Below are 25,642 nucleotides of genomic sequence, written 5' to 3'. Positions count from 1 at the left end.
GTTCTCCCTGAGGGTTCCCAGGAACCTTGGCCTCCCCTGGTGCCTGGGAAGTTTCCAGACAAGGGGCTGGTGTTGCAGCTGGGTTTTGCCTAGGTGAGCAAGGGTGGCAACTGCTCTGCCTTAGCCTCGAGGAAGAGCAAAACCACTGCGGGAGGGATTCCAGGAATTGGTCTCTTAAACGAGGCCCATGAATGACCATGAATGTTGTGAAAATTCATAAAGACAAACCACATTTCAAATGGAATCGGGAAGCCCTGAAGGCACACACCATCTACCGCAGCTTACTTTACAATCCTGGGCGGGAAGGTTACCCCAGCATGAGGAAGGAAGATTTTTCTCCTCGCCCAGCAACAGCCCAGCCAATGAGAAGTGCTGCAGTTCAGCCAATGAGAAGCTGTCACCACCCTGAACTCTATTTCCTCCAGTGAAATCATTTCATTTGGAGCAGCCCCTTCCAACTTACCCCCTTCCGCTATAAAAGCGAGCTCTCTTCCTTTTTTTCTCTGGATTTGCCCACGGTCAGCTGGAGCTTTCTTTTCCCAAATTTCGATTCCTCTTGCTATTCCCAGATAAACTCATGGAGCTGGTAAGATAACTGCCTATTTTATTTTAAAATTGACAAAGTCTTGTGTTTTATCTGTCTACTTTTAGCTGGCGTAAGACAATGTAGTTTCACTTCATCTGAAAAACTACACAAAATAGTTTTTAACTGGCTTTTATCAGAAGCCTGTTTAAGTACTATAGCAAAATACAGACAGTGGCTTTATTTTTCTACCTAGTAAAAAGCATGCTGGGAGTGTGTTCCTTGATCGCAGGCATACAAATCACTATTAAAATGCCTCTTGGACTCCTCACTACCAACTTCTACCTGTATTTCCACAAAATAATGCCATTGGCTGCCTAGTCTTTTATATATTTATTATATATATATATATATATATTTATATATATTATATATGTATATTTTATTGAATATAGTCAGTTTACCATGTTGTATCAATTTCTGGTGTACAGCATAATGCTTCTGTCACACAGGAACACGCATATATTCATTTTCAGATTCTTTTTAACTATAAGTTACTACAAGATCTTGAATATAGTTCCCTGTGCTATACAGTATAAACTTGTTGTTTATCTATTTTATATATACTAGTTAGTATCTGCAAATCTTAAACTCCCAATTTATCCCTTCCCACCCTCACCCCACCCCCAGGGGTAGCCGTAAGTTTGTTTTCTATGTCTGTGAATCTGTTTCTGTTTTGTAAATAAGTTCATTTGTCTTTTTTTTTTTTTTTCTCTTTCTGACTTATTTCACTTAGAATGATCTCCAGGTCCATCCATGTTGCTGCATATGGCATTATTGTATTATTTTTATGGCTGAGTAGTATTCCATTGTATAAATATACCACAGCTTTTTTATCCAGTCATCTGTCAATGGACATTTAGGTTGTTTCCACATCTTGGCTATTGTAAACAGAGCTTCTATGAACATTGGGGTGCATGTATATATTTTTAAAAAATATTTTTATTGAAATACATTCAGTTTACAATGTTGTGTCAATTTCTGGTGTATAGCACAATACTTCAGTCACATAGGAACATATTCATTTCATATTCTTTTTAACCATAAATTACTGCAAGATATTGAATATTGTTGCCTATGCTATACAGTATAAACTTGTTTATTTTATATATAGTAGTTAGTATCTGCAAATCTCAAACTCCCAGTTTATCCCTTCCCACCCCATCCCCCTAACCCCAGTAACCATAAGTTTGTTTTCCATGTCTGTGAGTCTGTTTCTGTTTTGTAAATAAGTTTGTTTGTCTTTTATTTTTTTAGATTCTACATACAAGTGATATATGGTATTTTTCTTTCTCTTTCTGTCTTACTTCACTTAGAATGACATTCTCCAGGTTCATGCATGTTGCTGCAAATGGCATTATTTTATTCTTTTTATGGCTAAGTAGTATTCCATTGTATAAATATAACACAAATTCTTTATCCAGTCATCTATCAATGGACATTTAGGTTGCTTCCATGTCTTGTCTATTATATGTAGTGCTGCTAAGAACATTGGGGTGCATGTATCATTTTGAATTAAGGTTCCCTCCAGATATATGCCCAGGAGTGGGATTGCTGGATCATAGGTTAAGTCTACTTTTGGTTTTTTGAGGAATCTCCACACTGTTTTCCATAATGGCTACGCCAAACTACATTCCCACAGTGTGGTAGGCTTTCTTTTTCTCCACAGCCTCTCCAGCATTTATCATTTGTGGACTTTTGAATGATGGCCATTCTGATTTGTGTGAGGTGATACCTCATTGTAGTTTTGATTTGCATTTCTCTGATAATTAGCAATATTGAACATCTTTTCATGTGCCTATTGGCCATTTGTATGTCTTCATTGGAGAATTGCTTGTTTAGGTCTTCTGCCCATTTGTGGATTGGGTTGTTTCTTATTATTAAGTTGTGTGAGCTGTTTACATATTCTGGAAATTAAGCCCTTGTCAGTCTTGTCTTTTACAAATATCTTCTCCCATTGTATGTTGTCTTTTTGTTTTGCTTATGGTTTCCTTTTCTGTGCAAAAGCTTATAAGCTTAATTAGGTACCATTTGTTTATTTTTGCTTTTATTTCTATTGCCTGGGTAGACTGCGCTAGGAGAACATTGCTGAGATGTATGTGAGATAATGTTTTGCCTGTCTTCTTCTAAGAGGTTTATAGTGTCTTGTCTTATGTTCAAGTCTTTAAGCCATTTTGAGTTGATTTTTGTGCATGGTGTGAGGGAGTGTTCTACTTCATTGATTTACATGCAGCTGTCCAGTTTTCCCTACACTATTTGCTGAAGACACTGTCTTTACTCCATTGTATGTTCTTGCCTCCTTTGTCAAAAATTAATTGACCGAAAGTTTGTGGGCTTATTTCTGGGCTCTCTATTCTGTTCCATTGATCCATAGGTCTGTTTTTGTACCAATGCCACACTATTTTGATTACTGTAGCTCTGTAGTATTGTCTGAAGTCTGAGAGGGTTATTCCTCCAGCTTCTTTCTTTTTATTCAATATTGCTTTGGCAATTCTGGGTCTTTTGTGATTCCATATAAATTTTAGGATTATTTGTTCTAGTCCTGTGAAAAATGTCCTGGTTAATTTGATAGAGATCCCATTAATTCTTCCAGTCCAAGAACAAGGGCTATCTTTCCATTTCTTTAAGTCATCTTTAATTTCCTTAGTCAATGTTTTGTAGTTCTCCATGTATGTCTTTCACCTCCTTGGTCAGATTTATTCCTAAGTATTTTATTTTTTTGAATGCAATTTTAAAAGGGATTGTTTCTTTACCTTCCTTTTTAGATATTTCATTGTTAGTGTAAAGAAATGCCACTGATTTCTGTATGTTAATCTTGTACCCTGCTACCTTGCCGAATTCTTTTATCAACTCTAGTAGTTTTTGTATGGCCTTTAGTAGATGTGCACAGAGGAAAGCAGCATGCTCACGCATGTGTACACAGGGAGACCTGCAAAAGACTGTCGCTGCAGCACTGTTTGTATAGGAAACAGCCAAGATGTCCATCAATAGGGAAGTAAGGAGAAAAGTTGTGCTAGGTGTCACCAAGATGCTCTGCAGCTTTCAAGATGAACGAACTAGGTCTTTGTGTGTCAATATGGGTAACTCTGGAAAGCACAGTGTTGAGAGAAAATGGTTACAGATGGACACATATAGTGAAATTGCTTTATGTAAATTTAAAAAACAACATTGTTCCATATATTGTAGACACAGGCTTCAGTAGTCAAAGTATAAATATGGTCTGGAGATACACCCTGAGTTCAGAACAGGGGTTTCCTCTCAGGAGAAAGGGAAGAGAACTGGCAGAGCTGGAGAGGTTTGTTAGGGTGTGAGGTTCTTCAGCTATATTTGTAACATGTTGATTCTAAAACTATGAAGGAAATTTGCTGAAGTGTCAACACTGGTTAAATCTGGGTGTTGGGTACATGACTTTTGCTATATTATTCTCTCTCTATACGTATTTTTTAACATGCATAAATTTTTAAAAAATATATGTGAGTCTGGAGTTTGGAGAGAAGCCACGACTGGAGGGTAGAGTCAGGGCATCTGTGCCGAGAGCTCAGGTAAAGCAGCGAGCAGGCCCTGCACGCTGAGTCCTGACACAGGAAAAGTGGGCAAAGACTTCGGGAAACACTTATTTTTAAGGGAGGAGATGAAGCAAGAGGAGAAACAGAGCCAGGAGGGGTATGTGATGCGGTGGCCCAGGAAAGAAATTTAAAAAAAAAAGTTATAATGAAAAATGTCGGCTGCTGAGAGTGTGTACAAATACAGAGAATAGCACAGGGAATCCCCACACCCAACCCTGAACCTCTCCTTGAACTAAATAATTGTCAAGACTGTCAGATTGCTTCTTCCATTTCCTCTTTGCTTTCTGTTTTCCCCCGACTGTTTTGGTTGGCTGAAGTGATTTAAAGCACAGCCCAGACATCACGCCTTTCCATCCCTACTGCGGTGTGCCTTTCTAAACTATCCAGACGTTGAGAAAGAGTTTTAAGGTGGGAAATGTCAGCAGCATTAAATGTTGCAGGTGACTTGAGAGAGAAGAGGACCAAGGGGCTGTTGTGAAAGTTCAAGGTGCCAGGACGGACGTGTCTGAGGGTGCCAGGTGGCAGGAGGAGGTGCCGGCCCCGGTGGCTTTGCTGGGCAATGGGAGGCCTTTGAGATGAGCAGGTGCGAGAAATGCAGCTCACCGTTTTGAGAATTGCGATGGGGAAAAGGAGGAGAAAAGGGATGCCATCTGAGGGTGGCAGGGATGAGGAAAGTATTTTCAGGATGGAGAGAGATCAAATTTAGTGTCTCAGGTGACAGATAAGAAAAAGGCAGCATAATTGGTGGAGCCAATTCCTGGATGGGCAGAAGTGAATGGGAGAAAGAGGATAGTGGGGTTACTTTTTCAGTAAACAGGAATGAAGTTACTCAAACATCTAGAAGTGGGAGGAAGGAGGGTTGACATTTTGGGGGGACACTGAGTGTCTGTTTGCAACATGAGAATTTGGAACTCCCTGTGTGCCAAGAGGCCAGGAGTCAAGCCAGGACTGTCATTATATTGTGATTTACTGAATACCTGCTGCAAGGCAGACATGTTCCTGATCTCATTTGATCCTCATCACACACTGCACAGCTCAGGGAGGTGAGCTCAGGGATGTTAAGCACTTGCCACCCCCCCCATCACTGAGTAAACAGCAGTTGCTCTTACCGCAGGGCTCGTCTGCAGGGCCCTCAGAGCCGTTGTCCTTCAACCACAGGGCTCCCCGGGATACCGCTCATCTCCCAGAAGACAGCCGGCTGAGCTGGCTCAGGTGTGTGAGGCACCTGGAAGCCCGGGCAGGACAGAGGTGGCGGGGGTTCGGGATTTGGGAGCTTAGGAATGTCCTTCCATCCTTGACCTTGAGGCTTTGCTGTATCTGAAGTTCCTGGAGCAAACAGCCCTCTCTGGGCTCCGCCTACACCGGGGTTAGTTGACCTTGCCCTTGGCCCAAAGCGGCACATCCCCACCAGCTCGTGGCCAGGTGTTTAGAAAGAGGAGGCCTACAGGTGTAGCAGATCCATCACAAAGCCTTTAGAGGAGGAAGGAAAGATGCCCTGCTGAGGTCCATGGTGACGGTCGCCTCTTTCAGGAGCACGTTGGGCCACTTAATGACTGTAGCTTCATCTTGTGACTTAACTGCTCTGTTAGGGATGGATCCAGCCCAACCAGGATCCGAATCCCGAGTCCAAGTGCTGGTCTCACGGCGCTCCTCAGACCCCAGCACGCACCTGTTCACCTGGGGCTTTGTTTAGGTGCAGATTCTGGTGCAGTAGACGTGGGCTTGGGTCCAGGTGGCACCACTACTATTCTGTGGGCCACGGTCTGGGGAAGCAGGGTCTCTAAGCTAATGCAAGACCCGTCTGACTCTCAGGCAGCATGATTAGGTCACTGTAATTGCCTCTTTACGAACAGGATGTCTCACCTGACTTCCTCACTAACAGTCCCCTTCCCCTCTCTCCAGCCCTGGAGACATCTATGGCAAGAAATTTTTTTAACATGCTTTATTACCCAACTTCCCTTGCATGTTTTGATGGAGGTCCTACATTGGGCCGAGTGGTTTCCGTAGACTGTCACTAACTCTCTTGACCACTCGGCGGCCAGGGGCACATCCCCATCTTGTGGTCAAGGACACTGCCCTTCAGGGAGGTCATGTGACTTGCTCAAGGTGGCAGGGTCAGTGGTTGAACGCACGTCTCTGGGCCTCCCTTACCTGGTGACAGGTGTGCTACGTGAGCAACCCAGGAGTCAGCCTGTGTCCCTGAGAAACCCCCCCAGCCACCTTCCCTGGCGGGGAGCCTCCCACACCTCTCTTCCCTCCCAGTCCTCTTCACCTTGGGACTGGCCCTGGGTGCTGCGTGCATCCTCCAGAGAGGCCAGATAGCAAGTGAGCACTGGCATTTCCACTGTCAGAGACGTACCTGGCTGACCCCTCTTACCTGGCTTTCTCCCTCTTGGGGTAGAGTTCCTTAGCCTTGCTGAGTGTCATTTTCCTTGTTCCTTAAATGGGCTTAAAGTGACCCACCTCGCAGATTTTTACTGGATTAAATGAGGCATTGTGTGACGAGTTCCAGCACCCTACTCCTGTTGGCTCATCGCACCTTGGAAGTGGTCCTTGCTGTCCCTGGGCTAAGCTGAACTCGACAGTCAATTCAGTGCTTTTTACAGCCTGCACCCCGGGCTTCTTTCTTCCTGATGTGTGTTAAGAAGAGACTGTGTTGAAACAAAAGGACATCTGGAAACCTCTCAAACCCTGCAGAGCACCGAGCAGAGGCTCAGGGCTTGACGGCAGCTAACTGTTCCCTGACAGATGTCAGTTTTCCTGTCTGACTCTCTCAGCGTGTTTGCAGCTGTGTGGCAGGCTGACAGCCTCTGGCATTCTCCTCCTGTTTCCGATCTCCCAAATGCTCCCCAAATCCCAGCTCCGCTGCTTAATCACCACGGGCCCACCTGAGGACAACACGCCTCGGTGATTTTATTTATTGTCTTTCAAGCACATGTAGCAAGATTTTTTTCAGAGATTTCAGAGTTTGTCCTGTGGATACATTTTCCAGGAGAAAATGCCAACAAACAGGGGCAGGCTGTGTTTCCTCGCGGTCCCAGTCCTCTGCAGACTTCTGTCCATTACCGCCCCCCAGAAGGACATGCACTGTAATGGCTGCAGACTCAGGATGGTCCTGCCTCAGGCTCTATAGCCCTGAGGGTCTGACTTCCACATCAGGGTGCAGCCTGGCCTCGATTTGGGTTATTTTAAGCTGCCTCTGCAATGCAGCTGCAAATCCAGAGAAAGAAGAACGCAGGACCTGCTCACCAGGGAACAGCTCGCTTAAGCACATGCTGTCACTGGCAGAGAGAGAGCAAGCAGACAATATAATTACAGTCATTCCAAGAGATTCATTCTGCTGAATTGCCCCTTTAGGGGGCAGCCCTCCCATTTCTTTGGTGCCAGTACAATTAGAAAGAACTCCTTGGTAAATTTCAAAATGCTACAGGTAAAAGCAAACTGCTTTCCTTAGCTTCTTGGTTATCTGTTTAGGATTTTATGTATCTCAGAATTTTTTTGCAATGGACTGAGGCCCCTGGCCCTGCCTTTTGGGGGGAAGAGGGGAGTCCAAGAGCAGAGGGAGGAGATGACTTCAACTGTATCCCGTGGAAACATTAGCTTCAGGACAACAAGAGCACAGACCGAGCCCTGGCAATGCAATTTGTCTGCTAATCTATTTCTTAATTCAGTGTCTGAATCAACAGCCTTTGTGGCCAGAGAGAGGAAGAGGGGAAGTTGTGAAATTTCTTTCCTCGGAAAGCTTTATTTAATGGACACCTGTTAGTTCTGAATGTCAGACAGAACCCTGGGCTCAGGAGGGTGAATTCCGTAACTCTGAACATCCTCTTCATAATCATTTCCATCAGTCTGCTTTTCAGATCCCAAAGTATCCTCTCCTTCACTCACTCATGTACCCATTCATCCATTCAGTGAGCATTTATTAAATGTGGATTGTGTGTCAGGATGGCACCAGGCACTGGGGATACTGCCCCCATCTTCCAGTGGCTCATGAGCTGGTGTGGGAGGCAGACACGTGGATGGCATGGTCAGTGCCACTCTGGGGGGATGCCCAGGGTCTGGGGCACCTACTTGATCTGGGAGAGGGTACAGACCAGGCTCCCTGGAAGGGACCTTAATAAATAAGTAGGGCTGCCTAGAAAGGAGCTTTGGAGAAAGAACAAAGACGTTTAAAGGGAGATTGTTTATTAAGGTAAACTCTGCTTCATGGAAACCCTCTTTCCAGTCCCCCCACCCCAGAGTCTTTAGTTAGAGATCCATTTCCCGGGAGGGCTTTGTGGGCTGGGAGTTCTGTCCATGATGCACAGGTTGTGCTGACTGTTGCCTCAAGAAGGGTGTGGGTGACCCCTGAGGCTGCTGTCCCAACATGAGACAGAGGAGGCTGCTTGCAGGCAAGTCACAGGCAGCAACACAGAGAAAATGCATGAAAGCTCAGGTCCTGGAGCCTTACATCCCTCTCGTTCATTCAGTCACTTGTAGGTATGAATTGAATATCTGCTACATGCACTGGTCCAGGCTCTGGAAGTACAAACAGTGAATGCAACTCTGGGCCTTCATGTAATGATGGGGAGAGGATGACAATCAACAGACAAGTAAATCTATGGTCTGTCAGATGGTGATGGAGAAAGACAAAGGAAATGAGGCAGCCAGTGCAGGGTGAAGTGGGGATGGGGGAGCCTACTGGCAGGTGACCCTGGGCAAACTTTCAAGGGAGCCAATCATGTGGGTCCCAGAAGTGAGCGGGGCCCAGGCAGAGGGAACCGTAAGTGCAGAAGCCCAGGCAGCAGTGCGCTTGTCGTGTTTAGGGAGAGGCAAAGAGGCCTGGGAGGCAGGCGTGTGGGACGGAGCCTGGTGGCGAAGGTAGGGTGCGGTGGTGAGTGGGGTGGAACCTCAGTCGTTCTGAGTCTCAGTGAGACAAGGAGCAGTGGCAGTCTGAGCAGAGGCAAGACATGGTGTGACTTTAATATGTTTAATGCGATTAACATGGTTAATAGGACCCCACTATTAAGACTGCAGGCCCAGTCTCAGAGCAGCAAACTGGTACCTAGCGAAGAAAAATCAGGGGCCTCTGGAAACTGATTAGGCAAAAATACTACAGAACTTACAGCACGTGAAGGATGTTTTAGATGGAGCAGGCACTGGGGGGGGAGGGGGGCGGAGTAAGGAAAATGGAGGCATTGGCGACGTGTCCAAGATTTCTCCCTGGGCAGCTGGTGATGCCATTTACCCGGATAAACGAGTGTGCTTCTGTGGTTTTTACTGGGTTATTCTTTGTTTTTGAGTTTCTGTGGCTATATTAACTTCTAGGAGTACCTGTTCCAAGGCCATCGACAGCTGAGCGAGGTGTGAGATGTGGGTGAGCGAGATGGGTGTACACAGCTCTACCAGGGTACCATCTTCTCCAGCTGAAGTGGTTTCCTTATAGAACCAGGGTTATTTCTGCACTGAAGCCCAGAAATAACCCCGTGTGGAACCTGACTTCTTAATAGGTCAAGTGCCAGGCACAATTTTTTAGTTGGTCTGGATGCAACCACACCCAGGAATCATGCTCCATTAAAGCATGTCAGTGTGTAACAGAACCAGGTTCTCTCCCTTCACAACCTTCAGAGTACACGGGAGGTTACCTCGTTATCAGTATCACAAATCTCAGAAGTCTGAAGCCTTGCTTTTTTTTTTTTTTTTTTTTTTTGTAGGTAACAGCTTTATTGAGATACAATTCACTTGCTGTAAAATTCAGCCTTTTAAAGTTTATAATCAATCCAGTGTTTCTTAGTGTATTCACAGAGTTGTACAACCATAACCACTTTTGAATTTTACAGCATTTTCAGTCCCTCCACACACCCCCCCCCCCAAATCCTGGTATTCATTAGAAGCCATGCCTTATCCTTCTTGTTAAAGATTTTTTTCTTTTGGGGAGGAGGTAATTGGGTCTATTTTTATTTATTTACTTTTTAAATGGAAGTGCTGGATATTGAGCCCAGGACGTAGAGCATGCTAAGAATGTGCTCTGCCACTGAGCCATATCCTCCCCCTCAAGATTTTTTTCTTTTTAAAGATTGTTTTTGCTATTCTGGATCCCTCGAATTTCCATATGAATTTGAAGGTCAACTTGCCAAGTACTAGCTGGGGTTTTGAGGGGATTTGCTGAATCAGTAGTTCAGTTTGGAGGAGTATTAGCGTCTTGACAATACTTCAGTTTTCTGCTTCATGAAGATGAATGTCTTTCTATTTATTTAGGCCTTATTTTATTTCTTTCAACAGTATTTTATAGTTTTTATTGTATAAGCGTTGTGATTCTCATGTTATGTTTATTCTCAAGTACTGGATTCTTTTTGGTGCTATTGCAAATGGAATTGTTTTCTCAGTTTCATTTTCAGATCGTTCACTGGTAGTGTACAGAAATACAGTTGATTTTTGTATGTTGATCTCGTATGCTGTCACCTTACTGTACTCGTTTATTGGTTTGATAATTATTTTAATGGACTTCCTTAGACTTTTCTATATAAGAGATCATGTCATCAGCAAATTATTACTAGGTGAATAAACAAAAGAGCTGTGGCTGCAGAAAACACAGGGTGTAGACAGTTTCTAGAAGGTGGTCTTGAAAAGGCCAACAGAATGGGATGGGGATGGAGGCAGGACGAGAAATCAGGAGAAATGGTAGAATCAAGTGAGTGGCAGATCATAAAATTACAGATAACAGGTTGCCGACAGCGCAGTCATTTTTATTGCCCTTATTGTAAGCTGGGTGCCTCCCCCGGGACACATTTAAAGAATTCAATGGACTCCTTTAAGCATTGCTACCAGTAGCAGGAAAACGACATAAATCTAAGCCATTCTTGATGTGCAGCCAGGAGAGTTTCAGGCAAGGCTGTGAAGCAGGCAAAGCATAGAAGAAGAGAGTGAAGAACCCAGTTGTATTGCCTGCTATGTACCAACATTTTGCATGTATTATTTAATTTAACCCTCGCTGGATTCCTACACTGCAAACTTGAATCAGGTTATTTTTTTATACAGAAATAAAATATATTCATATAGTGGTAGCTCAACCATAAGGCAGTTGCCCGTTTCCCCACCCATATGGCAGGATCAGAAGAGCTCATTTGTCAATTTGTTGTTTGAAACATGTAGAGCATCTAGATATAGAAATAATATCCTGCATCAATGATCCTTAACCAGGGGTGTGTTAGGGGAAAGTTCTCCGTGGGTCTCTGTGTCTTGACATGTTTTCTGAGTTGGGAGCACTGCACTTCTGTTCTAGACTATCCTTTCAAGGAAGATTATAATTAAATTGCCTTGGGAAACCTAAATAATGTCTCCTTCCAGGGCAGAGGGCAGATTTGCTTGGTGTCTAGGATAATGAAGATAATGTCTCAATCTGGTGTCAAAGTGGGGCAGGTTCGCTTGAGGTCCCTTTGAAAGATGTGGGTTCCTTAAACGTGGCGTTCCTCTGCTGTGACACAAACCCACTATGTGCCCAGTTTCGCCTGCGCCACTCGGTGTCACCCTGCAGTACTCGAGGAACAAGGGAACCAACTGGAACGTGAAGCTTGTGTTGCTTGCTGTGCGGTGAGTGATCAAGTCCTTTGTCTCTGACCCAGGAGTCTCATGTCTTCTCAGGGCATCGGGTCAGGCGAGGTGGTGGGGAATGTGCACCTGCAACTTCTCAGAGAACAGCCTTCCCCAGAGAGCAGTGATGGTGCTGACCGTGGACTTGCCCCCAAGTGCTTTAGCCAAGCTGTGCAAGGGCTCGCTCTCCTGGAAGTGCTGCTGCTGATAAAGTCCTCTCAAATTTAAAACAGTCCCTGAAATGATAAAAAAAAGTTTCAATATTTACAGCAAAAATCTTCTATTTATGTCACATACATCTCTCTCTCTCTCTCTCTCTCTCTCACACACACACACACACACACACACACGTAGAGCTGTATGGCTTGTGATAGGGTTTGAACACCTTTATCCTTCCCAGACTGTCCCGATGGCTCTGCTGGAACGAGCTGGAGAATGAAGGAAGTTTGACACTTTCTCGTGTGCTGGGTTAGATTTCCCACAGGCTGGCTCATCCTGGGAGATGGAATGTTGGAATTTCTTATGCTGGTTGTAGTGCCGCCCCAGTGTTTGCTGAATATTCACAGACCTTTAATATACTTTGTTTTCCCTGATGAAAAGAGCTGCTTTAAAGCAGGCACCATTCACAGGAAAGGGATGTAACATGCAAAAAGGAGGAGGGTCAGGGGGCCCTTGAGAGAGACTGGTAGCAAGAGCCTCGGAGTCTCAGGGCTCCTGTGTTCTAATCTGAAAAGTAGACTTTCAGGAAAGCGGGTCCCAGGGCAGGGAGTTTAGGAGAAGGAATTACTACAGTAGGTTGGTGACAAGGGGGTTACCAGAGCTGAAACCAGGGGAGGGGGAGGGAACCCGGAGATGGACGACTTCAGGAAGCTGCTTCCACTCCTAGGGCTGGAGGAACAAAGGGAGGAGATTGAGCCCTCAGAGCCTAGGAACTGGAGGCTGGGACTATGGACTAGGGGCTGCCTGAGGGCCCTGTGGTTTTGGCTGCCAGGCAGGTGCGGCCACCGTGGGGGAAAGGCCATGGGGGTGGCGGGGGGCAGAAGCAGAGCAAGGGCTGCGTAGCAGACCTGGGTCCAAGGAGGAAAAGTGGTCACTGCCAGAGATGTAGCCACTGCCCCAGATGAGGCTGGGGAGGCGGGTAGGTGCAATGGGCCGGTGTACACCAAATCTCCCCTTCATTCACCCGCGCCTCCCATTGGCTGAACCCAACCGACAGCAAGGAGGCACAGGAAGTTGGGGACTGTAGGTTGTAGGGGCCAGTCCCCCACAATCTGAGGGCAACAGCGGGAGAAGGATGGGTCTGAAAGCAAGTAGGCAGGTGAGCTGCCCACCTGGGCCAGCTATTTCCTGCCACACAAGTCTGTGGTACTTTGGGGGCCCAGCAGACGCCCCTGGCCGAGATGAGATGACGGTGGTGATGATGAATGCAGTGTCCTGGGGAGTGGATGCTCCTGCTTCCAGGCTTCAGGGGACACAGACTGTCTAGATGGTTCATAGGAATAAAAGATCCCAATCTCCCAAGAGTCCAAGATGAATCCTCCTCTTCCTCAGTTTCCCCACAGCCACTCGCTGCTGCAGGGGCTCAGATGAGGCAGGGGAAGGCCAGTCTCTCAGTTTCCCTCCCTGACCCCAATTTCCTTCACTCCTTCCAACTCTGGGCATGAAAATAAGACATTATTGGTCTTAAAAAAGAAAGACCATAGTACCGCTGGGAGAAAACTAAATCCCTAACATGACTAATCCACCTGATCTTCAGATTTTCGTTAACCCAAGTTTACAAATATTTTACAAGTATCACTGACCTTACAAAACTTTTATTTGACTTTCATTTCCATTCCGTCGACTGTCCCTCTTCAACAGAGATGATCAAGTCCACCCTTTCCCCCTCCAAATAGTCTTTCCCAAAATGTTAATTGAGCATCTACTAAGGACTTGAAGCTGCGGGTTTAAAAATGAATGAGGCGCAGCCCAGCCTCTTTCTCCTGTTTCCCTATGAAGTTGGTCCTCCTCCCCAAGCCACCCCTGCAGAAGCCTCTCTGCCGATGGCATTTCCCTGAGGAAAATTATACACAAAACAAAGCACAGAAGCCTCAGTGCTCCCCCACCCCCTTCCCACCTCTCCCAACTTGGGGACCCTGGAGCACATTCTTGGAATCCCTGGGCCATTGCAAACTCCAGGGCAATCTGCAAAATAACAGAAACTCCTTAGCAAATCTGTTAGCAGACAGAAAGAACATAGATTAGACTTGCCACAAAAATTGCTAAATTTTACGATCTGTGTGACCTTTGCTGAGGCAAGCACTCCCTATGCACCAGACAAGGCTTGCGGGAAAGAATCAAATGAAATAATCAGTTTGGAAGTGGTTTGCCAACTGTAAACTCTAAACAGATAGCAAGGTTTTTCCGTTGGTAATTTTCCTTCCTTGACAGAAGTTTCCAAGAAGATTGAAGTGAAAGAGAATGAAAGAACCTTTGCTTTAAGCTGCTGAATGATCACTGGGTAATAAATGCCAGCATGTTCCATGTCAGCCCCAAACATGGGCCATTACTTATTACTCATGTCTGAACAGTAACCCAGTCACTTCCCTCGTTAATACCCTCCTGAGAGAGACATGGCCTCAGTGACGCCTTCCCTGGGCCCTCACCTCCACCCCAGGGGACATGACATGCACCGAAGGCAATCTGTGGGAGACCCCTCCATCTGCACCCCTCCTTCTCTGTTGGTACCCTCTCCCCGGCAGCTTGCCAGATGCGGGCTTCTCCTGGGGGCTTCGCAGACTCAAGTTCACGCTGTTTTGAGTCTCCTTCTCTGGAGCCGTGGGGAAGAATGCCTCCCAAATCTAGTCTCTAACATCATTATGTAAAATCTGGATTCTAACTTCTCGAGGTTCTGGCTAGTAAGAATTGTAGGAGAGGAAAAATAATTTTCCCTTTAACCTTCTGAGTTCTGGGCTGAGACCCCCTGTAATACAAGATGGATTTATAAGAGAAAAATGAACAAGTTGATTAATATCATTAAAAGATAAACTGAGGCATATTAATAATGTTAAGAGTTTATTTGGAAAAAATCAATTTGATTAGGCAGTGCTAAACAGGGAGTGGATGGGAATGTTACACCCACAGGAACTTGGGAAATAATTTTGTAGAGAAGAGGCCCCACCTTATGCCCTCATTTAACTTTAGTTAACTCTTTAAAGGCCTGTCTTCAAATGCAGTCACATTGGGAGTTAGGGCTTCAACATATGATTTGAAGAAGGGGCACAATTTAGCCTGAAACAGGGGGGATATGAGGAAAAGTGTGAATAGTATCGCTTTTTAGCAAAGCAATTTGGTAATGTCTATTAAATATGTGTGTGTGTGTATTCATATATATACGTGTGTGTATATATATATACTCTTCTACTCAGCACTTTATCTTTAAGAAATTATCCCATAGCTAGAAAACCACCGGTAAGAAAGGGCGTATGTCCAAGATGCTACCGCAGTGCCATCATAGTGGCAAACAGCCACACCTGGACACAACGTAAATGTCCACTGATGGGAGGTGATTGATTAAAAAATTACAGTGAGACACACATCACCAGAGACCATGCCACCACGAAAAAAGAATGAATTTGATCTGAGTTTTAATTCTTAGGAAGTTAATTTTTGCTTTAGCAATGTATAAAACCAGAGAGTAAGACAATTTAAGGAAAATTGTCTGGGATGCTAATGCTGCAAGGTGTTATTTAAGATCAGACAACAAATTCTCCTTGTATTTGGGGATAATATATCCAGCTTTACTTTCAATGGAGACTAGGAGGCACCAGCAATATAAAGACCCAGCTGTCAGATTCCAAAATGTTGCTAAGCATACACAGGACAATGTGTATATTAGTTATTGTATACAGCCAAGGGTCATTAAATTACATCGTCACAGAATCTCAGGCACAGTGCTCAGCGCGTATTTGACATCTAATGAGGCTTTGATGAGTTAAGTGAGTGGCTGCTTACCCCAGTGAGATCATAGACTCGCACAGTTCAGTCCTAGAACAGTGTCACATTGAAAGACAGTTCAGTGGCATAAAATGATGTAAATTTTTCTTTACATTATTTAGATGAAATATTCAGTGACAACTCATGCTTACAACTGACAACCACTGCTAACACTTCACATCCTCTTTTCTTTTTCTCCCAAATCTTTTGTACCCTGACTCTTAGGAGGTTCTCATTCCTTAGCACCCCTCTTGCTCTGATCCAGCCTGGCAAGTTTTTACTCCCTCTCCAAAAGGCCTGTCTTCTCTCTCTCTTTCTGTCAATCTTTCTCCATTTGATAAGATAGATTCCAGATTCTCCCATTCCTCCTCCAACTTTTCTAGTCCTTCCTTTCTTTCTTATTCTCTGATTGCTTTTTAAAAAGACATTGGGAAAAATAGGGATAAATTATCAAGGAGTGTCATATTCTCTATACCCTTCCAGGCCCTTGATATTCAGTTATCTCTTGTGACTGACAACCCATTCTGTTCCTGAAGGGCCAGAGAAGGGATTTTGCATCCTCCCCAGGAGAGAACAACTATCCAGGTAGGAGCGCAAGCATTGTGGGACCTAAGTCTGCTCCCACAACTTTCCCCGCTGCCGTGAGTGGTCACTTGAGCACAACCCAGATTCTTGACTGTTACTTGGTCACCTTCAGCCTCCTTCTCCTCAGGCAGAGCAATCTCAGTTTGTCTCACCTCTCAGCATAAGCCTTCATCATTGTAGTCCCTGCTTCCCAACTTCCTCCAGGACCTTGGCTGGAATTTGGATCCCATTAACCAGAAGGACCTGTGGTTTTCTCGTGGCAGCTGTGGGCTGTGGAGCCTGTTGCCTAAGTTTAAAAAATGTGACCCCAGTGAACAAAAAATACAGTTTTGAAGCATTTACACATATAGATCTCTTCTTGTATCAGGGCAGTCCGCCCTCCATATCTGTGGATGTGGAACCCGAGTATAAGGGACTTGCACATGCATAGATTTTGTTATCTGGAACCAACCTCCCCACACCCCTACACTGAAGGAGGACTGTATTTGTTTGTCTTTTTTTTTTTTCCCACTAGAGTGGGATTGCTATGCAGGGGTAGAGTGGGGACTGACTTTTCCCCCTGTTTCTTCTTTGTTGTTTAACTGTGGACAACAAAAAGTACCTTTTATTACCTTAACAAAATTATTCCCTCGTGTGTACCATCCTTACTTAATGTCTTAGACATCCCAGTCAGGTTCCAAAGAACAACCAATTATTATCGCCAACTATTTTAATATTACAGGCCCATCCCTCCTGGTAAAAACATCCAGGGAGGAGGGTAATAATTACAGCGGTCTTTTCAAGGGTTTCAATTGATTTTCAGTTCTTTGTTCACAGCTCAGCTTAGAATTCTTACTTCTTTGGGGTAGAAGGAATTGAATTTAAAAGTCAGCAATCTAGGATCTTCAAAATTACTGCTGCCGCCTACCACCTCCCAGAAATAATTACCATGAAGACTACAGACTATTATTTATTACCTGTGCCTGTTCTATTACTAATGTTCTCGAACCAAATCGGAGCTTGAAAACAGCTCTGTTGATCACCCATCCCTCACTGCACGTTCCATCAGGCCAAGAGGGTGTTTGGAGTATCAGACCCTTTTTGCTGTCAGTGAGGCTGTCAGCCTGAGGCATCCTTAATGACTTGATGCCCTGTTTTATCCCTTCCTTCCTTTTATTCTTTAGGAAGCCCTTTCTGACCCCCTTGTTGGGCTTAAATGACCTTTCTCCATACTCCAAAGCATCCTTGGCAAAGCTCTCTCTGATCATGTAGGACAATCTGTTGAAATTAAGTCTCACTCTCCGAAGTGCCTGGCATGAAACAGGTGATCTGAAATTCCTGATGGAACTAGAAGGGTTGTGTATGTGTGTGCAGTGGTGGGGGGGTGGGAAGATGAAGGACACATTTTTCACTTGCCTCTCTCCTGCCATCTCTCCTCCTAACTTCACCCCGGTTCCAAGTCTTCCTCTGAATTTTAGAAATTTTAGATTGTTACATTCTCTGTTCGTGGGATTCAAATGACCCAAGGATCACCTTAGAGTCATCACAGCAGTGTTCCCCATCCCTCGTTTGGTGGATTGCTTCTGCAAACAGTGGCCATAGACAGCTTGTCCAGTCCATCATGAAGACAGAAAAACCTTTGGTCACTCAAGAAAGGCGATTCTTGTTCCTTAGAACTTTTTCAGGTTCAGGAAAGAGAAACCACTATGTAAGTAGCAAGAGGAAAGTCTTAAGAGAACACCAGAGAATCTCATAGAATGGCCTAATCATGGAAGGTCAGGAACCAGAAAGCAGTGTACTCTGCAGAGCCCAGGAGTCTCTGTCCCTGGCTCTCACCCTGCTTCTCTCCGTAAGCTGCAGGCTGGTTTTCTCTGCTTCCCAGAGAACGGGAGATGCCCCTTGCCGAAAACCCTGGAGTTACTCTTCCATCTAACTAAGGCTGCAGTCCTCACCATCTCCTCCCGTGGGAGGCCCAGTTCTGCCAATAGCTCCCTGTCCTGTGATTCCCACTGACCAAAGCAGTCACAAAACTCAGGAATCTTTCTAACAAGATTGAGATGAAAACAATAACAACGATTTTTGTCTGTTGGCATTTGTGATCTGTGAGGTCCAGGACCAGGACCTCTCTTATTCAGCTAAGGGAGGTTCGCTGTGAGCCTTCAATTCCCAGAATTTCTGAATAAATTCAGCTCAACACATTATTAGAAACAAAACCAAACCATGAAGCCCAATGTTAACCAGTTTTATATCTGCCCTTTTGGAAATTCTGACTAACACACTAAAACATTGATAGAAGTAACAGACACAAATATCATTATTGCATATAAATTTATAACTAAGGAGCCTTCACACAGAAAAAGGAAGAGTTATTTAATACATTGTGAGGAAGTTCCTACTTAGCAATTCAGAAACATATCTCTGGTCCTTACCTCTTTCCCTGTACCAAATATAGTTTAATTCCATAGAACACTTTAGATTTGACAAATACTCACTTCTGTTTTCTTCTGGTATTTCTCCCTCCAACAGCTCTTTTTTAACTGGGATGTAATAAACAAAGGATGTGTAGGTTGGCATCAGAGAGGGGTGTGATCACCCCAGGTCAGTAGCCCCTGCAAGGAGATTCTTTTCTCCCAATTCTCCTCCCAGCCAGTACCACCCACCCCCCAACCCCGACACAGGCTAGCCTCCCATCATCCAGAACCAGGTCTAGTCCCCTGGGACAGTGGGTCAAGAAATGCTTCCCCTGGGCCATGTCAGAATTTGGTTGACACTCTGCTGAGATTGGAGAGGAGCAGGTGGGTGGAGAGTCAAGGGAACTGTCATCAGAATATCTCCTTGGTGATGTGTCATGGGGAGGGGCTGCCATCAAAACCAGGTCATTCATTGATGAGAGTTCCTGAGATGTAAGAAGTTTGTTGAGCTTAGCTTAACTTTTTATGTGGCTGAAGAATGCTCATCTGGTCCATTGGAAGAGCTCTCCGCCTTAGCTGCTTTAAGGGAAAGTCGTCTGGGATGGCCTACTGAATGGGGGCATTTAATTTAGTTGGCAGAAACTTGGGTTCTGGAGCAGAGACAAGCTGGGTCCAGATTCCCATTTCACCTATTGCCGGTTGTGTCCCCCGGGGCTCCCTATGCCTCAATTTCCTCATTTGTAATTGAAGCTTGTACTGGTGCCACCTCACCGGTTTGTTGGGATGATTAACTGAACCATAATGAACACAGTGGGCAGCACTTACCACAGTGCTTACAGCAGAGTGAGCGCTCACCCACGTGAGTAATCGTTCTCTCCTCTCAAGGCTTGGCTGGGTCTTTCTTCTGCATCGATTAGGAAAATGTAGATCTAGAGCTAGTTAAACTGGCATCTCATTTTGTTGCTAAGCAACCAGCTCTGAGTTCTGCAAAAAGTGAAGCTGGGTGTGCAGTGACCACCCCTCCAGGAACTGAGCCCCAGTCAGGTTGTTGCTAAGCATTGTTTTATGTTACTTAAAACTCATTTCAAATGTGGGGGAGGAGGAGGCAGTGCAGACAGCACCGTCATCAAGTATGAGCAAAACCAACCTTTCCAACTGGAGGGGCTCACAATAGGCAAAAAGAAAATTAAAAAAAATAAGAAAACAAGTGGTGATGTGCGCTTGCACCCGCCTGCAGGAGTGAGAGAAGTCACCCGTGTGATTTAGCTTTCTCTGGAGTTAAAGAGATTGTTGTACGTCTTCAGAGAGTCCCTGAAGAACAAGGGGGTATCTCTCCTTCACCCCCTTGAGGCCTGGGGTTGGATGGCCTGGGAACTGTGGCTCCAAGTTGAGAAGGGGCAGGGCTGGAAGCACTTACGCTGGTCCACATTCCGAAAGTCAAGGGTCAGTGTCACTGACTTCAGGGGACGTGTTCTCCCCTTACTCATTCATTCATTCATTCATCTATATCATTAAATATGTTTGAGTACTTAGTGCCCAAGATTTGCTAGGCACTGAGAATAAAGCCTAAGCAAGACCGTTTCTCTCCACCTTGTCCTGGTACTTAGTTACAAAACAAAACAAAACACACTCTAGTTTATGAGATAAAGTATTTATTGAAAGATACTAGGTGGCTCACAGAGTTTCCCCAACAGCCAGAGAATTGGGGCTAGGGGCTACACAGCTAGGAATGTTGCCCAGAACACAGTTCCAAATTGCCCCAGAGGAGCCCCTACGGCCCCTGCGGCTGGGCTTGGGCTCTGCGGCCACCGTCCCAGGCAGGAATCTCTCTGCCGGGGCCTCAGTCCTGCTGCCTCTAAGAACTCGTTTCCTGTTACCATCACACAACGACTTCCACCTGGCATCCTTTTCTTCACTGAAGTCTGGCGTGGATGCATGTGATTGGCGGGGCCTGGGTAACATGTCTGAGCCCGGCTGCAAGGGAGGATGGGAAATAAACTTCTGGCCTTCCCTTAGAAGGTTAGAAATTCCCCAGACATAAAAAGGGTCTTCCAAAGGTGCTGGGATCCTGGGATCCAGGAACGCCACAAAGCTTTTGGATATGCATTGTCTCTGCCTTCTCAACCTTGACAGTGTGCTGGAGGATTCGGGCAAATAAGCTAGAGAGGACAGTCCAGTGTGAACCGTGAGTGCTGTGCCCGGGAAGTACAGATGGGAGGGGACCCGCAGAAGGATCCGCGCCCAGATGGTGGGGTCAGGGGAGGAGACCCAGGGCAAGTGATAGGAGGCTGGTACTTGAAGGGAGAGTGTGAGCTCATCAATCAAGGTGAAGGCTGAGGGGAGGAGGGCACTCCTGATTACAGGAGGGACAAGTGCAAAAACTCAGAGTCACCAAGGGGCTCAAGAGCAGGGAAGGAGAGACTTCTGAGTGGCTGGAGAAGGGGTGTGGCTGACGTAGGCTAAAGTGTGAGAAACATTGCTCTCAGTAACACGCGGGTATCGCTATTTTTTGCATTTTCAGTATTAGCCATTCCATACTGACTTCTCACAATGGAAAACAAAGAGATTTCTCATCCTCCCTTCTTATTCCAAGGTTGTGTATCATAGTTTTGCTTGGATCACAATCAGTATTTATATTTACATAACTGTGTAAATGTATGCATAGCCGAGCATGTAATACACTACGCTAGTTTTCCTTCTCTGCGCGAGACTGTGTTTTACACTAGTGTGTGACTATTGCTTTCTTCCCACTTGCTCAGTTTTCTCCCCGCTTACCACTTATTCACCCTCAGCTCTTCCCCAGCTGTGTTAATATCCTCCCAATCCATTCCCTTACTTTAAGCATTCCACCACTTACAGCTCTTTTTTAACCCTCTCAGACCTGTTCCAGTCTGTCCTGGGATCCTGTCTGGGTTTGGGCCACAGCTGTCACCTTGGGGTCTTCCCCCCTCCTAACCCTTGTGTCCTGATTTCCATATCCGCTCCCTTATTTTGGTGGAGCTTCTCGGGAAAGAATGTATTAGTGGTAAATTGAGATCCTGGGTGCCTGAAAATGCCTTTATTTTACTCTCACTCTTGATTGATAGTTTGGCTGTGTGTAGGACCCGTAGTTGGAAATCATTTCTCTCCCACTGTTCCATTGTCCTCCATGTGCCATTGTGTGGTGGCGGCAGGAAATCGGCAGATACTCCTGTTTCTAGTCTTCCTCTCTCTCTCAGCTTTGAGGACCTTCTATTTGCCCCCAGGGTTCTGAATTCCACAGTAATATCTCCTGGTTGGATCTGTTTTCACCCACTGTTTGGGGCACTTAGGGACTTTTCAATCTGTAAACTTATGTTCTGGAATGTAGCCTTGAATTGTTTCTTTGATGATTTCTTCTCCTGCATTCCTTTTCTTTACTTTTCTTTTCTGGGTCTCATTATTTGGAAGATGGAAGTCCTAGGCCCTAGTCTTACTTCTGTCTTTTTTTAACTTCCACTAACTGATTTTCTTATCTTTTTGCTTATCTTTCTCAGAGAATTTCTCAATTTTATCTTCCCATCCATTTCTTTTTAAATTTTTTAAAATTTATATTTTTTATTGAAGTATAGTCAGTTTACAATATTGTGTCAATTTCTGGTGTACGGCATAATGTTTCAGTCATACGTATACATACATATGTTTGTTTTCATTTTTTTTCATTATAGGTTACTACAAGATCTTGAATATAGTTCCCTGTGCTATGCAGTGTAAACTTGTTCTTTACCTATTTTATATATAGTAGTTAGTATCTGAAAATCTCAAACTCCCAATTTATCCCTTCCCATGCCCTTTATCCCCTAGTAACCATGTTTGTTTTCTGTGTCTGTGAATCTGCTTCTGTTTTGTAAATAAGTTCATTTGTGTCTTATTTTTGATTCCACATATAAGTGATATTATATGGTATTTTTCTTTCTCTTTCTGGCTTACTTCACTTAGAATGACGATATCCAGGTCCATCCATGTTGCTTCAAATGGCATTATTTTACTCTTTTTTATGGCTGAATAGTATTCCATTGTATAAACATACCACAACTTCCTTATCCAGTCATCTTTTGATAGACATTTAGTTTGTTTCCATGTCTTGTCTATTGTAAATAGTGCTGCTGTGAATATTGGGGTGCAGGTGTCATTCGGAATTAGAGTTCCCTCCATATATATATGCCCAGGAGTAAAATTGCTGAATTATAGGGTAAGTCTATTTTTAGTTTTTTGAAGAATCTGCATACTGTTTTCCATAATGTCTGCACCAAACTATATTCCCACCAGCAGTGTAGGAGGGTTCCCTTTTCTCCACACCCTCTCCAGCATTTATCATTTGTGGACTTTTGAATAATGACCATTCTGACTGGTATGAGGTGATACTTCATTGTAGTTTTGATTTGCGTGTCTCTGATAATTAGCACCTGAAGTCATGAAACACCCAGGAAGTCTCTCAGGAGTTCCATGATGCTCCTTCTCCTGGGTGCCGTCTGAAGGAGGAAACCAGCTTTGGCTACTGTTGAGGTTGCAGAGAAATCCATCTCCATTTATGCTAAGGGTACAGAAGTAATAACAACTCAGAAGTTGGAAGATACTTTCATGGACAACTGTCTGCCTCTTCCCTTCATCTGAACCAATGTGAGGGCCCAGTTATTAGTTGTACACAGCTTACTTATCCTTAGGTTAATTTCCTTTTGCCTAAAATTTGGTTTTATTCCTTATCTCTACAGATTGTGCTCTGTGTTTAACGTAAGCGAGAGGAATGTGGGGCATGTTTGGACTGCACTCGGAGGGGAACCCTGTGTACCCTCCTCCTTCCCAGCATTTGTTGAATTTTACAAATAATGACATTATGATTATTTGATTATCTGTTTCCCCCACTAGACTCAGGCTTCATGTAGGTGGGAACCAACATGTTCCCAGACATAGCATCTTGCCAGCAAGGCACAGTGGTGGTTGAATGAGTAAAGGGAGGGTGAATTAACTGATGAGTAAAAGACTTATGTAACAAAGGGATGCTGGCTGCACAACTTCTTGTTGGATGGGTGAACAAGGGGAAAGCTGACCTTACCCAAGGCTTGGAGAGCTTGCCCTACACAGCAGGTGAAGGGAACCTGCCATCTTGCATGTCCCAGACTACACTCCTCATCTCCCCTCACCCAGAAAGCCCCCCTCCTCCTCTTCCTCCTGGGCCTCTTCTCAGTAATGGGCACAACCACCCCCCTCAGTGTCTCAGTCGGAACTTATGCATCATCCTTGACACCAGTCTTGCCTGCGCCACCCAAACCCAACCCATCCCTCAGCCAGTGGACTCTGCTTTGCCTCCCAGTAGTTCTGCAAGCTGCCTGCTCCTCCGCACCCCACTGCCGCCAGGGGCAGGGCACCAGCACCTCTTACCTTGGTTACTGACACCACCTGCCCAATGATCTCACATTTGTCTACTCCGGCCTCCTCCACTCACTCCTCCGTGGAAGTGTCTCGCCAACTTTAAAGTGCATACAAGTCACCCAAGGACCTTGTTAAAAGGCAGAGCCTGATTCAGTAGGTCAGGATCTGAGCTTCTGCATTTCCAACAAGCTCCCAGGTGAGGCCAACGCTGCTGGTCCATGGACTACACTTTGAGTAGTCAGATGTCATTACTAAAATGTAAATCTTAATACGTCATTCCTTCCTTAAAAGTCTTCAGTAGCTCCCTATTGCCCCTGAGACTTTATGCCATCAGTTTCCTGCCTTCTTGTCCAGTTCATTGGTCTGCATTCCCCATTGTGCTCACTGAAGTTTTCTCAGTTCCTCAGATTGCTCTGCTCTTCTGTGCGCCTACTCTGTTCCCTCTGTCTGAATGCCTTCCTACCTCTCAGCCCCCATCCCTTAGATAATTCCCACTGGACTGTTGGGCTTCACTCAACATCACCACCTCCAGACAAACTTCCCAGATCCCAGCCACTCACCCTGCACTGCCAGAGTTGGTTAAAAGACACCAAAGGAGCTTTCCCTGGAGCTGTCTCCTGCAGCCCTCACCACCTTGGGATGCACTGGTCTGTTTACCACCGAGACCTAGGAGGACAGCTTGGGGGCAGTGGAAGTCTACAGCTGCTTGCTGGATGAAGGGTGGATCACAGACGGCCCCACCTGTCCTCTTCCAGTCCTTCAAATGACAGCTGTCTCTCCCAGTGGTTTCTAGGAGACACTGTTGTTGGGGGAGCTGCCCACTCCCAGCCTCCCTCTGGTTTATATTTCTTTGGGCTTAAGATCAACAATTGATTTGCTTTTTGTTTGTGGTAGAATCACTGGAATCGTGGAATTTGCAGCTCTTGCTGCCTTGTGGTCCCTACCATCCTCCATACCATCCATGGGACAGGTCTTCTCGAGTGAGGGCCCCCACTGTCTCCCCCTGAATTCTGATTTTCCACACCAGCATGGTGTTAATCGGCTGGCTGAAGTTGTTGCCCAAGGGCCTGTTGGGAGCGGAGGATACCAGGCTGGGTGAGTGAGAGGAGAAAGTGCTCCCACGGCCCCAGCCCTGACCCCTGAGGATCAGAGGCCGTGAAAGGAACCCCAACTTTCCCAGAGTGATACGGAGCCATAGGGGCTGCTCCTGAAGTCGGTACCCAGACACCTGCTCGGCACACCTAGGGGGACCCTGTCGTCTCCTCTCCCCGTCTCTCCACCGCCAACCCAAACCACGGTGAAATCCTGAGGGGCTTTCAGGCTCTTCCAGCCCTGATATCATTATTGGCTGAGCTGCTGGAAAACCAAATCCTGTGACCAGAGGCTGCACTAGAAAAGGAACAGGACCAACAGGCAGATGATATGGACTCTAGTCCTAGATCTTCCATTTGCTTCTTGCCTGGCCAGGGGCAGTCCTTCCACTTCTCCAGGTCTCTGTTTCTTCACAATGGGTTTGTGTCCCTTCCCTGTCAACCCACAGAGTTGTGGTGAAGGGTCCATGAATTGGCAGAGGTGAGCGTGCTGTG

The 25,642-nt window shown here is 45.4% G+C and overlaps 1 protein-coding gene across 1 annotated transcript in view; it reads left to right on the top strand.

The window, feature by feature from the left end:
- The first annotated feature begins 457 nt into the window (after positions 1 to 457).
- TMEM272 (transmembrane protein 272) overlaps positions 458 to 25,642 on the top strand; it is a 69,161-nt gene continuing 43,976 nt past the window's right edge. Inside the window, exon 1 of the mRNA XM_064492903.1 lies at positions 458 to 586. The gene's annotated coding sequence lies outside the window, so the exon portion shown is untranslated. The remainder of the gene's footprint in view (positions 587 to 25,642) is intronic.

This window comes from Camelus dromedarius, chromosome 13 (genome assembly GCF_036321535.1).
Source record: "Camelus dromedarius isolate mCamDro1 chromosome 13, mCamDro1.pat, whole genome shotgun sequence".
NCBI lineage: Eukaryota > Metazoa > Chordata > Mammalia > Artiodactyla > Camelidae > Camelus > Camelus dromedarius.
The sequence above is the reverse complement of the archived record's forward strand: the minus strand, read 5'-3'. Positions and strand labels throughout refer to the sequence as shown.